Below are 17204 nucleotides of genomic sequence, written 5' to 3'. Positions count from 1 at the left end.
CACTGAAGCTACTAAATCTGACCCTTCTTATTCATTATTCCTATGTTTTAATTTCCATGCATCCCTGAAGAAGTAAACTCTTATCAATAAAGGAATAAAGCTGATCTGGGAAGACAGAAAACACTAATCTTCAGCGTATCAAAACCCAATGTTCTGTAAACTGCGGAGACATAACACATCACAGTTTGCACACTGGACATCATTGAGTTATATAATTTTTGAAACACAAGTTTCAGCATGATAAAATGCCTATTGCCTTATTATTTAACATGTAAAAAGGAAGCAGAATGAGAAGTGCAAAATGGTTTTTTGAGATTATTCCTTTGCCAGGATCCAAATTTTAGTATCTATATTTATTTATTCATTCTCTAATTATGCATATTTATTAGTCTATAAAAAACAAAACCAAAACCTCAGAAAATAACTAACATCAGTCGTTAAAACCCTTTATTTTTCAGATCTTTTTTTTTTTTTTTACATCATTTTGTAGGAAATATTTTACATGTTACTGAGATGCCAACACTGAAAATCTTAGCAAATTGATCACAGGAAAAAAGAAAGTGTCAAGAGTACTTTCAAAACAAGAAATACATTGTTCCTCTTTTCAGCTTAATTTTTGACAGGATGTATTTTCTTAAAGGAATTTCAGTATAGTTCATTCTAAATGCATCCTTACGGAGAACTAGAGAATTTCATGAAGGTAAATATAGGTGAAGTATTTTAAAGTTTAGTTGTGTTAAGCTTGTTGAATATAACAAAATTGATGGTCATTCTCTTGGCAGAATTTAAAGTTCATTATGTTATGTGAAAATAATGAGTATCAGCATAATTTCTAATGTATTGGTAAAAGAACTAATGTAAAGGGAACATCTCATACTTGATAAATGAATAATAGGAAAAAAAGGTTGTGCAGAGGAGATTAGCATGCACAGTACTTCTATAGAGAAAAGTGAAAAAAAGAGAAATAAAAATTATCAGAACCCTGTGGCATGTGAGTTACACACATAAGTATCGGAGTAGGCCAGGATTAATGCACATGTACTGTCACAGTTTCTTAAGTCTGAAGTGGCTGCTTGAACATGACAACATTAACAGTCTCACTATGAGATGACCAAGTAGATAAATTAAGCAGCAGCAGGTGTTTATTTCTCCCAGGAAATATCTGTAAGTGCTTAAAACCAGTGGGTTATCTATTTAACCTTGTTCTCAAGGACATATCAGAAAGGGAAAGAAGTACTTTCATTGAATTATTGGGAAATGTTATATACAAAATTTAAAGACACATGTTGCTCATTATAACTTAGTCATCCTTTATAAACTGCAAGACACCACTGAGGCCAAGAGCTCTGCAGAATTTAGAAATCAATTGGATAATTACAGTGATCTATGAGTTGTCATAGTAAAGACTAAACAAAGACTAATTTCCTCTACCTCAATAAATAAACAAACTCACACCTTGGAAAGGATAATAAATTTTCAACCTTCAGGGCATAAGCAGCCTCTAACTAATAGGGTTGTGGAAGAAATACTCTGGAAGATATACTGTACCTAAGACAGACTTAATGGTTAGTGGCCTAATGTAAGAATTACAAGTTGCTCAGCAATTAGGAAATCAGAGTTTGTAGCAGTACCTACTGGCATTTGCAACACTCTCCATGGGCTGCTTTGTCACTGATTGCCTTGCACAGAACTTCTTTACCTTCCTGGTAAAGGGAAAATTTCATTACCTTTTTTAACCTTCCTACCCAGGGCCCCTTTGAGATAGAAGATTCCTCCCTCCTGTGTGGAGGAGCTGCATGAATCAGCTTCTGCAGACTGTGGAGGGACAAAAATCAGGTCATTAATTAATGTGAGTACGCATTTCAGTGTCTGTGTAAAAATGAGATTCGCTTTGACTGCAATATCTGCTGAAAGGCAGAGAAGACTGTCTGATACGACTGTCACAGATGCTAATTCAGGATCCTGCCGACTATGTCAATTTGATGCAAAATGAGTGATTATGGATCCTACACAGCTCTGAGGTAGCAGCAATTTAAGCTTTATTAGCACTATTATGGTAAATCACAAGACTAGGTTGTATGATTTTTAAAAATACTTAATCATCATGCAATTTTCAGAGTGATTTAATAAAATTTTCTATGATCAACACAGAGACTTAGTTAAAGATTCGGAAATGGCAAGGTTCATATGAGACTTATGGCAAAGTTTCCTAAATCAAATCACACACACACAAATACACACATATACAGAGATATAGAGGTTAACCTATAATCAAGACTTGCCTCTCTTTGCAAATTGTAGTAAATTATTGGTAGAAAATGATCTTTTGAAAACTCACAAAGTTCAATTATAGTGATTTAATCACTATTCTCCTTTGACAGTGCTTGTCAGCAGGTATCTTTGAATGCTTCTTCATCAGCATCAATCAGCACATGATCTTGGAAATCCTCATGAAATCTATCCTGAGAGGTGTCCCAAATCAGGGAAAGATACTGTGTCACAGTCTTCTGTGATCCCAGAGACCTCAAAAGGTCTCCCTTAGGATCACCATTTATAGGATCATGAGATGATTGACTTTGGTCAGTATTTTTTTCATTTTGGCCACGATTCTTGTCAGATAATCCTGGCACCTTCCAGAGCAGGCTATCATCCAGGCATCAGGAGTTTCAGGTATGGTTGGGGAGTACATAATCATCCTAACTCACTGTACTTTTACCAGGATGAGAAAGTAACAGATTGTCCCAGCCCACTGCACTTATAACCAAGACAAGAACACACTGTTGGCTGGTCCTGACATTGTAATGTAATCCAGGGGGGTTTGCACCACCATATTTCACCCTGTGACTGAAGTCAGCCTACCTTTTCCACATGGTGATGGTGTGATCACCTCTTGCCTCTGTGTCTGTAAATAGACAATGCTGCATTTTAGTTATAATTTGAGTGAAATTTTATGTTAGGTTAACCTCTGTTACTATTAAAAAAGCATATATTTTATTTCATCAAATGGGATTAGACATTATATATGCAGGGAGGTTCTTGTAATAGCATAACTTGTTCTCTCATCTTCCAATTGATACACAGAACAATGTTCAATAACAAACCTAGTATAACAAGAGCCAATAAAACCACGATGGGGTGTAGTGTCAGATTTAGTGTTCCAGTTGCTGTTGGAGATCATCCAAAAAAGGCTTTCCCACCAGTGATGTTCTCCATCTTTCTTCACTCTTTCTAGGATATCGTGTATCTCCTCTGCATCATGATAGACAGTGATCAAGAGGCTTTGTCCGTTGTTCCAAATTCATTTTAGCAATTGATTCAGGTCATCATGTCGTAGCAGTTTTCTTATCAATATGTGTGATTCATTCCAATAGGGGCAGGTAATAAATCTTGATAAAATGTATAATTAGAGCGTAGCAATTGGTGGGTTGTGACAGGACCCAAAAAATTAAAGTTGCATCCTATAATTTTGGTGAAATTACAAATACTGATATTTGTTTCTACAGTGGTGTGATCTATAAATATAGAATTACAAAGCATTCTTATACAGACACATCCCTTTCCAATACATGCTAGTATGGTTTCAGGACATTCATTGGGGTGTATTTCAAAATGACAAACATTTTGTTCAGTGTCAAGATGAATGTCTTGGACCTTAATGGTATTACTTGCACAAATAAATCCTTGTTGTTGCTGTACAACACATGAATTAACATCTATAGTTTGCCATTTGTTCCCATTTTGTTGGGCCCGCACTCATTGTTCTAACGGATATAGTTCCATGCTGAGTTAATTCTAGCACAATAATTGGATATATGGTATATATCGAAGAATTGCTAGTGTCAAAACAAAAGCTGTAGCTTTACTGTTGGTAGGGTCATAAGTGGAATTAACTAGATTACACCGGGATTGGAATTCCCTTTCAAATTTAGTTGCATTATCCCAGATTAACTTTCGAATTTCAGTGCATAAGGGTACCCCCTTCACCTTTTTTTACAATTGCTGCCACAGTAGATTGTACCCACAGTTGAGACTGAATACAGCTAAGAGCAAGAGAGGTATCTAGTGCATTCATAATTGGTGGTCTTTTCCATTCATTCTTTCCCATTGGGGTAATATATCAGATAGGAGCTATTGGTTAGTTCCCAATGTCAATAGAGAAGATTGTAATGGACATTTTCATTTGTGTAAATTACTTGTTGATGTGCTTCATTTGTTTGCTAAAACTTCAGCATCCATGTTGTTTAATACCCTTAATCCTGTTCCTAGCATATCAGTCACCTCTCTTGATCGTTTTGGAGAAGTGAGGGTTTGCCCGTGCAACCATGTTAACCATTCTGTGTAAGATTTATTCAGGAATGGTGAGGAGGTGGGCTTAATTGCAGAGATATTAACCTACATTGATAGTTCCACTCATCTGAGGAACCATGATGGGTTAAACAATACTCGTTGATCCATATTTTTAATCACATATGGTCCCATTTCGAAAATCTGTGAGGATAGAATTTTCTTGTCCTTTATAATCACCATGGGTGTTAAGTGAGGAGTGGTAGGTTTTCCTCTGCTAGGCTTCATAATATCTATTTTAAATCTAAATGATAGTTCCACTTTATTGCAAGTCCACATGCAAATTGGAATAAGGTAAAATTGTGCCAAGAGCTCAATTGTCCTTTAGTGGCACAAAGTGTTGTATTCCAGTCTGCTGTTGGGTTTGATGTAAAGTTGTACACAGAAATCTCATATGCCTTTTCATGGGCAGACTCACTGATCATCTGGCACACTATTTTAATTTATTCCTCTACTGCTCTCCCAAGTAAGGAAACTTTGCCATAAGCTTTGCCTTTGTACCAGCTCCATTCATTTTCTAAGTATTCTTTATTTCTGTGCATGACTATGATGGAAAAATTTAGATTCCCCTTACCAAAGAGTGTTCCCATAGTTCCAGTATACTTAAGATGAGCTTGAGATCACAGCAATTCTAGGGTTTTCTCAATAAGACTCCTTAATAAAACTGGGGGAGTATTCAGATTAGTCACTGGTGTAGTTCTGAGAGGTTTAGGGATTTTGAAAGATATTGTTCCCAGTATTATATTGTGTTTCTCTAGAGTGTTCCATATACATAATATTTTAACATCAGAATGACTCTTTACTATGTCATGTATTGAGCAGTGATTCATGTTACAGTGTTTTCTATACAGTGTGTAAGAGTTATTGTAAATACACATCCTTCAGAACCAGGTGGTTGTGTCTTACAGGTCATGTTTATGCTATTTTCTGTTAATAACAAAATGGATGGCTTATCTGCATTCATACAATTGTGGCGGATTCCTTGATTGACGATCAAGTTGGGACAGGTGGGTGTTTGTGGGGAAGCAAGTATTATCAAAATCGTCAGCAGCAATAACACAATATTTCTTATTTTCATTTTGGAGGAATCTGCAATACCAAAAGGTAAAATAGAGTGTTCTCAGTGGAGTTTTCTGGACAGGTTACACCATTAGAAAAAAGGAAAAATCCACCATGCACTAATTCTATGTTTTGCACCACTGCTATTGGTAGCCTCCTATGCAAGTGTACCACGAGGCTTAATTAGTCATTGGCACAATACCAACATATGGTAGATTGACCATTTCAGGTTGTCCTGTTTGTAATGTTGTTGGATGTGTCTTTTTCCCGGAAGGTAGAGTGCTAAGCTCTATTTTTGCAAAGAATGGTCAGTTTACAGGGCTTCCTGTAGGCCCATATCAATTATTCAATTGAATACTTCCATACTTTGGAAGGTCGAGTGTGTCTTAAGGCTCTCTTTCAGTAAACGATTAGCTCTTTCTGCCATCCCATGTGATTGAGAATAATAGGGGGTGTGAAATACCAACTGAATATCTTGCTGCTTTGTCCACTTTTGCACTTCTTACATGAGGAGCACGAGCCATTATCACTTTGGATGACATCAGGAGTAGTTAGACTCGAGAGCCAAAACAATAGCTGTTGTTTTGGCACTTGGTCCCAAAAAGCAAGCTGGAGATTACTTCCACTCCTGTGAGGATATATCAATATCCTGCAGAGGGTTTTAATGGCCCAATATAATCAACGTGCCATGTAGACCACAAAGTTTTCCCTTCATTGATGTGCAGAGGTGATGTTTTAGCAGGGTAATCCATTTTCAATTTCAGTGTACATTGGGGCAATTCTGTAATGATGGTTTCACATGTTTTTCTGTTTAGAGGCCAGCCTTGGCTTTAGGTTGCAAAGTAAAGGGATTCTCAGCCTGTGCATCCTAATTTTTGATATATCCATTCCCCTAGTCAGTACCATCCAGAATCTGACATTTTTCCTGATTTTATTTCCCTAATTCTGACTAATACATTTACTTGTTGATTCTAGTTTGTGGCTGAGCTTTCACCCATTGCATCTTGAATGTTGTTTTTCTGTGTTTAGTAATAGTTGCCATTCCTTGGTTCTCCAGACTGGGATCTATTTACTTCTCAATTTAGGGCTTCCCATTGACAAAGCCATTGTGTGGCATCTGCCCATACAGCACAGGAGTCGACATAGATGACCTTTGCTGCATTTTGTCCTGCTAGAACAACTGCCCTTAATTCTCCTACTCGTGCACTGCCTTCACCTTCTTCTGTTACTTGTTTGGCGGTGTTAATTTCTAATGCAGCAGCCTTATATTGTCATTTACTGTTTATTCTTTTCACTGAGGTCTTGGTAAAGCCTTCAGTTGGTGTTTTCTCAGTGAGAGGAAGCACATCTAGAATTGGTGAAGGTTTAAATTGTTGTTTTAGTGCTAGTGGATTGGTGTTTATAGGCATTTGTAATTTGGAAATTTTTGTAGGTCCTTCAGGCAATTGCACCTGCTGCTCCCACCAGATAAGCATACCATTTCCTAGTGGTGCCTTGTTGTGCAATTCCTTCTGGGTGAGCACTTCCTTTTAGAAGTGTTTCTAGCAAATGACCTTCTAGTCTGAACAGGTTGTTGCTGGAGCATTTTCTTAACTTGTTTAACTGCTTGGACTAAAGACAATAGTCTTTAATCTTTAGTCCCATTTGGAGTATCTCTGTTCTGCTTCTTTAATTGTACCACCACAGGCCCTTGTCAGACATGGAAAGGAGACTACTTCTGCTAGCATGTAGACAGAGGCTCAAATACTAAAGTTAATAGGCACCTAGCAACAGATATAAGTGAAAATTCTGTGTAAGTAAATCTAGGGAAAAAAAGAAAGTCAGAAGGACCTAATTCACAACATTTCAAAAGATTAGTTATAAATTTCATCTCTCCCCAGGCCAACACTAATCTTAGGCTCCCACTGAATACTTTGGTGCTCTAGGGAGCTACAGTCCTCAGGTTTCATACACCTTCTTCTGAGGGAGATCTTCCAGGCTGGCAACATCTTATGTGAGCGAAAATTCTCCTACTTAGACTTTTTTTTTCCCTAAGTGAATGCATAGGATTGTAAGTGACCTTCTATATCATCAATCCAGTCCCCTCATCTCATAGGAAACTGCTTCAGTTAATCTCTTTCATAAAATGAATAAACTCTGTTTACATGATAGGAAACAGACAAATTTATTCCTCTTCAAAGTCCTCTTGGAATTCTGTCCTTCCACCTTCACCCCATGTCTAATTAAAATGTAGATATGCAATGTTTGAAGCAATATGTGTGCATGTACATACATATATTTATGTGTACATATATATTTTTGTTTGCAGATATATACCTCTATGTGTGTGTGTGTGTACAGTATGTACTCAGGGTGTAGGTGTGCCAGTGTAGGTGTGATCTGCAATTACCTTTCAAAATCCTCTTGCTTTCATACTTGGAAATCTGAACGTTGCTGTGATCTGGTCCACCAAGAGCAGCTGGAATGTGTGCTACATGGTGCTCAAAAAGAGAGAAATCCTAGCATGTGATTCATACCCATAATGTACCAGGCTGGCTTGTTAAATTGTAGTAAGACTGCAAATGCACTTGGAGAAGAAAGAATACAGGATAGACACAACTTTTTTACTTCACATTTGTGACTACTCTGAAGAAGAAGTAGTCAGGAAATCAGTAAGATATATTGTTCCTGATAAACTCATGTCAGCCTGTGCTCCTGTGATATGAGAACATCATTTCTGTTTCTGAAGGGAAACCTGAAAAATAAGCACCAAATGTCCCCTTTCAGAAGGTAGACTTCCCATTTATGCACGGTGCCACTGAAATTAATTACCTGAGAACCAGTTCATAATGTCTACAGATATGGAAATAATAAAAAAAATATTTTGAGCAAAGGTAATTAATTTACGCTCACTGAAACCGAGAACTGCATGCTTGAACTATTAAAACACACGAGCAAAAAGACAAATAATAGGTACCTATACAATTACTGTCTACTATTAATGCTAGACACTTCCTGAGTTTTGAATTCCAGTTCTAGGAGGGCAGTGGCCAGCAATGCAGGAGGTTGGTTACCTTGGCAGTCTCCGTGAAAGGCATACCCAAGGGAAATAAAGCAGCAGGTCAGTGCTGTGACCTGATCTGCTGTTGAGACAAATGCCCACTTGCAGGCTACAAAACATGGGGTCATGTGGAACAAGCCACTCACTTTGCAGCCTCTCTGTGGTATGTGTTGCAGAGAATTCTTCAGATGTCCAAAATAATCACTCTGCTGATCAAATGATCTCTGAGTTACAGGTGAAATCACAGAAAAATATCATAGGGCATCTAGCAAATTCTGAAAGGGCCTTTCAAAGTACTCTTTGTCTTGTTCAGATTCATTTCTTAAGAGAAAAAGACAAATTAGTCATTACAACACTTACATTTATTTAAGAATAAAGCATAAATGAAAGGTTGAAATCTCTATTTCTTTTCCTACGTTCAAACAAAACTGTACTAACATCAGGAAGACCTACATTTGCTGACTGGATTTTCTGAAGGTACATTTCTTGCTACTAAATAAGACCTATTAAATGAACAATTAGCAATGTGACTTCTTTTTGAATAAGCACATTGTATTCTGATGTAATTTCTCAAGCCTAATGGAGGCAAGTATCTACCAAACTGTTGGAAAAGGTTGGGGTTTTTTTTTAATAATTTCTGCTTCACAGTTGACATTTAATTTTTGTGAAATAAGAAGAGTAGGATTTAATTTTAGATGCTGAAACCCAAACATTTTCTGGATCTTGTTGCTGTTTTCTGTTGTAATTGGCAGAATGTACATATTTATAGCCACTGTCCCACTGCAATAATGCAGCTACTGAAATAATCGCTATTTTGAATAGAAATTTTTCTCATAGAAATTTTTTACTGTAGGAAAATATCCTGTTGTATTATATGTCTGCTCAGGTTGTTTATAAGTAATGATAATTATATAATTTCTGGATTATTAGTAATCAGTTTTACTCTTGCCCCCAGTAGTCTATATATGTATATATATCTCCCAGAACATAAGAATTGTCTTGCAGAGAATGGTCAGTTCCAACTTTAAACTCTAAGTAGTTAGATATTGTGCTCTATACTGAACTGAATGGAATACGTACCTATTTGTAAAAGCGTTTATGGCTTTCATATAGCGAATATGGTCTTAAAGCATTAGTATGGTCTGGATTTACACAGCCACACCTGGTGTTTTCAGACAATGATTTATACAATTAGTTTTAGGACAGCAATTGCAGTACCTGTATGGTAAATTATTGAATAAGCGTATGCATCTTAATAAACTTTATGAATGTAATAATTAATGTGAAAAGCAAGTCTTTGACAACAGTGGCATTGACACAATTAATAAATCCTAGCATTACCATTGGATGAATTGTCAGAGGTTTATTATAGATCTTTTTCTGAAGATGAAATATCCCTGTAGCTGAGGTTCTATACTGGAACCAGTACAATCTGGGGGGTGATTGTAGAGGAGTCACTTGGAGAATATTTCTTTTGTATGCAGTATAATAATTGCATGTAATTAGGACCAAAACCATTGCAAAAGTCTGAATGTTCTGATGTTCAGATTTGTAACTACCAAAAATAGAAGTATTTCTTGTATTCATTTTTTTCTCTCTAATTTTGTTCTACTGCTTTTTTCCCCTAGTAACTAAATATATGTAATTTTAAAATAATTATACTGTTGTGGGGAGTATATTTGGAAAACAGGACTTTAAAGAATGCATTCCTGAAAGACAATAATCTACTGATAAAATATGTAAATTTCTCCATTGTGTATCATCATAGCTAGATTTTTAGATCTGTGTATTAAAATATGCCTTTACTATTTCACTATTTCATTTTTAAAGGAGTGATATGAGCATTCCTTTTCTTTTGCAGTTCTTCTGTACGTTCCTTCTCTCAAAAGAACCTCCACAAGTTCTTACTTATTTCCTCTAATGTTCTTTTCAGTTATTGAAGGGATAACCCATTTTCCTGAAGCTTTATCTGACTTCAGTGATTTTTAACTTACACAAGTCGCCTTCTGCAATGATATGCTTTCACTTGTACCACTCAGCAGCTGGAAAATATGGTTCCTTTTATTTATACTATTTCACCTCAGATTTCCCTCATGAATACTAAGAAGTGCAAAACTCATTTAATTTTCACGCTATATCCTGTTCACTTCGTATTAAGTTTCTCCCTAATCCCTTTGTGGTTTAATTATTTCAGTTTTCAAGCCTTTATCTCTTTCCCTTTATATATTTAAAGAATCTTACATTGTTTTTAGTCACTCCCAGGGTAATAATTCCCTTTTTATGATATTTTTATGTTGCAGCATTTTTGAGACACTGACATCCATCCTCCTCTACTTCTTTTATTAATTTTCAGGGACTTTCATTTACAAAGCTCAGATACATTTTCTTCTGTGATCACTTTCCCTCTCGGTGCCTTCTCCCTCTGGGACAGCTTTTTCTTAAAAGTTGGCCCAGAGCAATTACAATACAATTAGAGGGGAGCCAACTTCAATAAAATTTTAATTTCCCCCAAATATTGCCTTCCTTCCTTCCAAATATACGGTAGAGATTTTGTTCTCTCTTTTCTTAGTCAGGAGAAGACAGGTCAAAATACTGAATTACAGGATTTGCAGGGCTTGTAGTCTCAGAAAGAGCCGTGTGTCAGGCAGGTACATGCTGTCTTTCTGCCCAATGCCACTCCTGGGATCACCCCGTTCCACAAAACAACCTCTTTTCATGTATTATATTCCATCTGCCACACTTCTTGTCTGACTTCCAGTCAGTATACTTTAGGTTTCTTACGTTCACAGATGTAATGTGCTCAGCATGGTACTTCTGCTTGCAATACCACATTTAGCTCGATAAAATATAAAATGCAGTAGTAACTATGCAATTAAAATTTGCTCTTTTACTTAAATGAGTAAAATTAGGAATATCTACTGAGTATTTTTCCAGAGAGGTAAAACTAATATAGTTAAAGCCTATATGTCTCTCTGAATATATTTCTCTGCACTCTATAATCTTGTAACCATATAAATACTTATGTATAATAGGCACAGATTTTTCATAATTTTGTGTGTGCTTTCAATGGATCTAACTTTGAAGTTCGCATTTCAGAAAACTGAAAAGCAATATGAACAAATAATACATTCCTGATATGTTCTTTTTCCTTTCCTGTATTTTAGTATGTCAAATGCAATTTGTATTGCAGGTGTCTGAAGTCTATCTTGCTAACTCAGCTCCACTGTTAATCACCAGTTCATCCTGTTCCACCTAAAAAGTATACATAGTAAAGAAAGTAAACTGTCTTTAGGTTCTTTGTTTTGGTTTGGTTTTAGTAATGCCATCTTTTTGAGGGTTTTCCAATTTTTTTGACTGCATACTTTGAGTTTGAAAGAGCAGGCATCTTTTGAGACAGTAAAGCCTTTGAATGATGTTGTAGATTACCATTAATTGGTCTGGATGGAATCCAATCACTTCCTTAATCTCTAAACGAGTGTTGTTTGAAGCACTACCAACATTCTCTATCTGCAGATATTTTCAGTATTATACTATTTAGCTCATCCACACTAGAACAAAAATAATCTTAACCTCCACTAAGCAAGACTAATAAATATTCCTTAAAATACAGATTTGATTTCCCCAGCTCATTCAGTGTAGAGCCCTAACAATTTTAAATATTCATCACTGTTCAAGGCAGGTAATTGGTACAGCAAAGGAAAAGATCCCTATAGAGTTACTGTGCTTAATACCTGTATGATGCACACGTGACTCAGGGTTTAGGCTCCATATCCATCACGTGGCAAAGCAAAAGCATGGGAAAAGGGATGCGATGAAAGCATTATCACTTTTATCTCCTTTCATATTAATTCAAGATTCTAGGCTTTCAAAGTTTGATTCAAGATAAGTATGTCATTTATTTATTTATTTATATTTATCGTAACACATTCAAGTGTTTCAGCAGATGGATTTCCAAATAATTTAAGAAATATAAAGGTCTGTTTCTAAGCTCACTCAGTCTCACTCAGTTATCTAGCACAGGCAAGGCAGTTCTGACTGGAAGTGTCATGGATGAAAACACTGTCTGAGCACTTTTTACAGAGGGAAAAGAAAGAGATAAACCTGGATCTTAATGCTTCCCAAAACACTAACATTGTGTTTGGAATTGACTTACAAAAAGACTTTAGGACTGTTTCAGGAAGGACTTGAGTTAGAGTTGCTGGTTTAATTTCCATGCTGAGAACTGGGAACTGGGCTTGGATTGTATAAAAAAAAAAAAAAAAAAAAAAAAAAAAAAAAAAAGAACTGGGAGATGGCTTTGTGAGCAGAAATGTGTTGCCAAACACATACACACATATTGTAGCACATCTCCATCAAAACTGGAACAAGTCAAAAACATAATTTAGGGTGAGTGTGAGATGTAGTCTGTTTTCACTATTTGGTTTCAGTGATCAGAAAGAGTTCTGGGCTTATTTCTGGCGTGAGAGCAAGTCGATGAGACTAATATGCCATTTGAGTTATTGTCTCTATTCAACCAAGTTAGTGTCATAGTTATATATAAAGATTTTTTTAATTTTTGTTTAGAACTGTTTCACACAAATAAAAACATATCTTCTATGAATTTATGTTTATTGTTGCTGGATAATTATGTGGATGACTGTAATTACGGAAGAGCCCCATTGGATGGTGAACAAAGAAATTTCAACATGATTCCTCAGAGTAAGTGGAGAAACAGCTCAGCCAGAACTCATGAGAGGAGTCTTAATAACACCATAACCCTAAAGAAAACAGCATCCCTGAGATATATTTCCCCAAATAAAATATACATTACTATTTAAGGATTTTAAAATATACATTACTATTTAAGGATTTCTGATGGCTGATTTTTGAAGTGATTGATATTAGAAGGGATTGAGTGATATGTGATCTTTAAGAAATGTCATAGTGAATGTTTATAAATCTGGATTTTTGCAGCAGTGTCTAAATTGGAAAACATGATCTACATTAGAGCTGCAGGGAGGACTGTCACATGCAACTGTTTTTTTAGGGGTTCCAAAGTCAGCTTCATTTATGTGAGAAGTTTAGGAATTATCTCATTTTCTGGAACAAGTTCTAGCTACATCGATGAAAGAAGATTACAAATGAGCTTGGTAGATAGCATAATGCAAAATTCTACCTATTCAAATTACTCAACTGTCAAAAATGAGCCTTTCTATATGATTCTAGAGAAACAAGTTTTCTGTAAGTCCTGGTAGATGAGACTGGAAGTTTGCCCCAGGTCAATATGTATCATAATTCTGCTTTCTCTGGTGTCTTTCCCTTCTGTTTCTTTTCTCCGCATAATGATTAAAAGACAAAATCCTGCCCCTGTTCCATGCTCAGGAATGCTTCCTGATTTGTTTTCATTAACTTCTACTATGCAAATATGTTTAATTATTTATCTGCTTATTTTCACAGGAAATCCTACAGAGATGTAAGTTTTATTTGTAGGGATGCCAGTCAGAAGGAGCTGGAAAATCCAATCATCCATCATTAAGGGAACTGAAATAATGCATTCTTCAATTTGTTTACTGGTAAAGTAAGAATTCTGTAGTTTAGGTTAAAATTTGAAACATACTGAATCAGCTGGTACCTCTCACGTAAGCTTCAAAGTTTGTTATTTGAGAAGATGGAAACTACCTCTTTAAAGACTGTGAGAGAAGAATGTTGTTATATTACATGGTTGTAGTTGCATGTGTTCGGGTTCATACATCACAAATGTGATTCTGTTCTATAGACCAAGAAATCTGGATCCCAGTGGTTAGTGTGGTAGCCTGCCTTATCTAACGACTCATGAAAGCAAATTTTCTCTACTCAAAATAACACTCACTGTACCTGTGAATGATGGCTCATGTCTACCTCTGAGGCACTTGTGGGACAGCAAAGAAATGTAGGGGTATTACAGGTAGCAAGGTCTTCGGGAAGCTGACAGCCAGCAGAAGTGTATGGCTTGTCAACAGAAGAGTGTTTGTGATTAGAGTCTTGAGGTACTCCATTTTGCATACTTAATTAAAAGCCAGTTGAATTCAATGGGAATGGGTTTAGTTCTTTCTACAGGACTTCAGCTTCTGGGCCCTGAGTTTAGCTTTGAGTTCACAGAGCTGGGTGGCACACTCACACCATAGCACCTTAGCACCACAATGGGTTATTCCCATTTCATAGTTCAGTTTTCTTGTGCCTGAGTTTTCCCGTCTAGAGCGTGTCTTGGACCAATCCTGACAAAAGCCAACATGTGTGTCAGACCCTGGCTCTGTGGACAGTCAAGGAGTTTGGCTTAGGCTGCAGGACCATGGAACTACCAGGTGAAGATAGTAGTGAATTAATTCAGTTGGCCTGGGGTCAAGCTGCACAAATATTGTTTTGTCAATGTTTAGTAAATATCTGCATTGAGTGCAGTCTCAGCAAGTTGGTCAATGACACCAAGCTCTGTGGTACAGTTGACACACTGGAGGGAAGGGATGCTATCAAGAGGGACCTGGACAGGCTTGAGAGGTGGGCCTGTGTGAACCTCATGAAGTTCAACAAGGCCAAGTGCAAGGTCCTGCACATGGGTCGAGGCTATCCCAAGCACAAATACAGGCTGGGCGAGGAGTGGATCGAGAGCAGCCCTGCAGAGAAGTATTTAGGGGTATTAAAGACTTGGGAGTGTTACTGGATGGAAAACTGACTGTGAGCCAGCAATGTGCACTCACAGTCCGGAAAGCCAGCTGTGTCCTGGGCTGCATCCAGAGCAGTGTGGGCAGCAGAGCAAGATCCCCCTGCAGTGCTGTGTCCAGCTCTGGGGGCACCAACATAAGAAAGACATGGACCTGCTCAAGCAGATCCAGAGGAGGCCAGAAAGATGATCACAGGCTGGAGCACCTCACTTAGAAACTGAGAGAGTTGGGGTTGTTCATCCTGGACAGAGAATGCTCCAGGGAGACCTCATAGCAGCCTTCCAGCACTTAAATGGGGCCTATAGGAAAGCTGAGGAGGGACTCTTTATCAGGGAGTGTAGGGATAGGATGAGAGCCAATGGTTTTAAACAGAGAGGGTAGATTTAGATTAGGTATAAGGAAGAAAATCTTCCCTGTGAGGGTGGTGAGACACTGGCACAGGTTGCCCAGAAAGGTTGTGGCTGCCCCCACCCTGGAAGTGTTCAAGCCAGGCTGGACAGGGCTTTGGGCAATCTGGGCTAGTGGAAGGTGTCCCTGCCCATGGCAGGGGGGTGGGGACTAGATGTTTTGTAAAGTCCCTTCCAACACAAAACATTCTATGATTCTGTGCTGATGCTATGATTTGATGCTGACAAAACACCTATTTGTGATTTTGTTTCTTAGCCACTTTAAGATTGTTACTAACAGAAAGCAGTATGACACCTGTCAGTTTTGCAGCTCTGCCTTTGTTGTGTTTTCCCTCACACCAGCTATAGAGATAGTCAGGAAAAGGTATAAGTAACCTATCCTATCCTCATAGACTTCAGAAATTGATGAGACACCTGAAAGGACAATACGTAATTGTTCATTAAGAACCATTCGTAAGAATGCTAAATTCTGGAATTCAAAGCTTCATGACAGAAATTATTATCTAATAAACAGGACTGGAAAAAGAAGGAGTCTTGTTGCTTATCATCCCATCCCACCATTGGATATCATGTTTCATCATGTCTTAGCCACTGCCAGAGAGAGCCTGTGTGATACTAATGAGTGCTCTGTGCTGCTCTGGCACACAGTGAAATTCCCAGTTCATTTTCTTTCAACCTCTCTGCATTTCTGATGTCCCATATACCATTCATCCAAAATACACCAAGTGCAGTACACCTGCTGCTCTTCTTCCTACCTGTATTACCAATTCTGGTTCTGACACAAAGCAGAACACTGAATATGTGGAATATCATCATAAACAAAGGAAGCTCATGGACCCTCTCCAAATTCAAGAGAGATTCTGATTCAAGTTTCAAATAATTTTTCAGGCAGTGCTCTTGAAGTACTTTATCCTAATCATATAATCAATTGTAACTACAACCTGCAGTAGGTTTATTAGCCAGATGCTGTATATGTATGATGAGGCTTAACTGAAGATTCCTTTCACCATTAAAAATGCAGAAAATATACACAGGTTCCTCAAGACTTCACTAGAGTATTGTATATGAATTAGATCTGGGTCAGACAATCAGAGTGCAGACAAAGCCAGTTGCACCTGACAGTCTATTCCAAACTGGCATTCAGAATTAAATTGGAAACTAGTTGTGGTACATAGGAATAAGCCATTTAGTGATTCTGGATTAGGACATGCCCAGGAAGAAATTGGGTTGGTTCTTTGGGAGTAAACATAATGAAAGAAAGAAAATGAAAGACAGATTTAGACTACAAGACTGATGGCCACTTATCCCAAAACCAACGTTTTACTTAAAATTATTTCCAAAATGGAAGGAGAGGAAGAAGAGAGATTAAACTCTCTGCAGTGTGCAGTATTGACTTTTTTGTATGTGTGTTATGAACGTTTATGAAAGCAACATCTGTTCCCATTTGTATGTTAATTTTTTTTTGGCATTTAAAATTTGGCTTTTAAAAATCATTCTCTCTCTTTTCCCTTAGAGTGAGAAGTTGAGATATAAAGCAGGTGCTGTACAGAACTATGAGAGAATCTGAGTTAAATTAGAAATCAAATTATCTCAAAGGAATAACTTCAGTCATCACGGAGAGTGTCAAACACCAAACTAGGGCATGCTAATAAAATTTGAACCCATATTGCAGATTAAATA

Source organism: Athene noctua, chromosome 5 (genome assembly GCF_965140245.1).
Source record: "Athene noctua chromosome 5, bAthNoc1.hap1.1, whole genome shotgun sequence".
Classification (NCBI taxonomy): Eukaryota; Metazoa; Chordata; class Aves; order Strigiformes; family Strigidae; genus Athene; species Athene noctua.
This window is presented reverse-complemented; position numbering follows the sequence as displayed.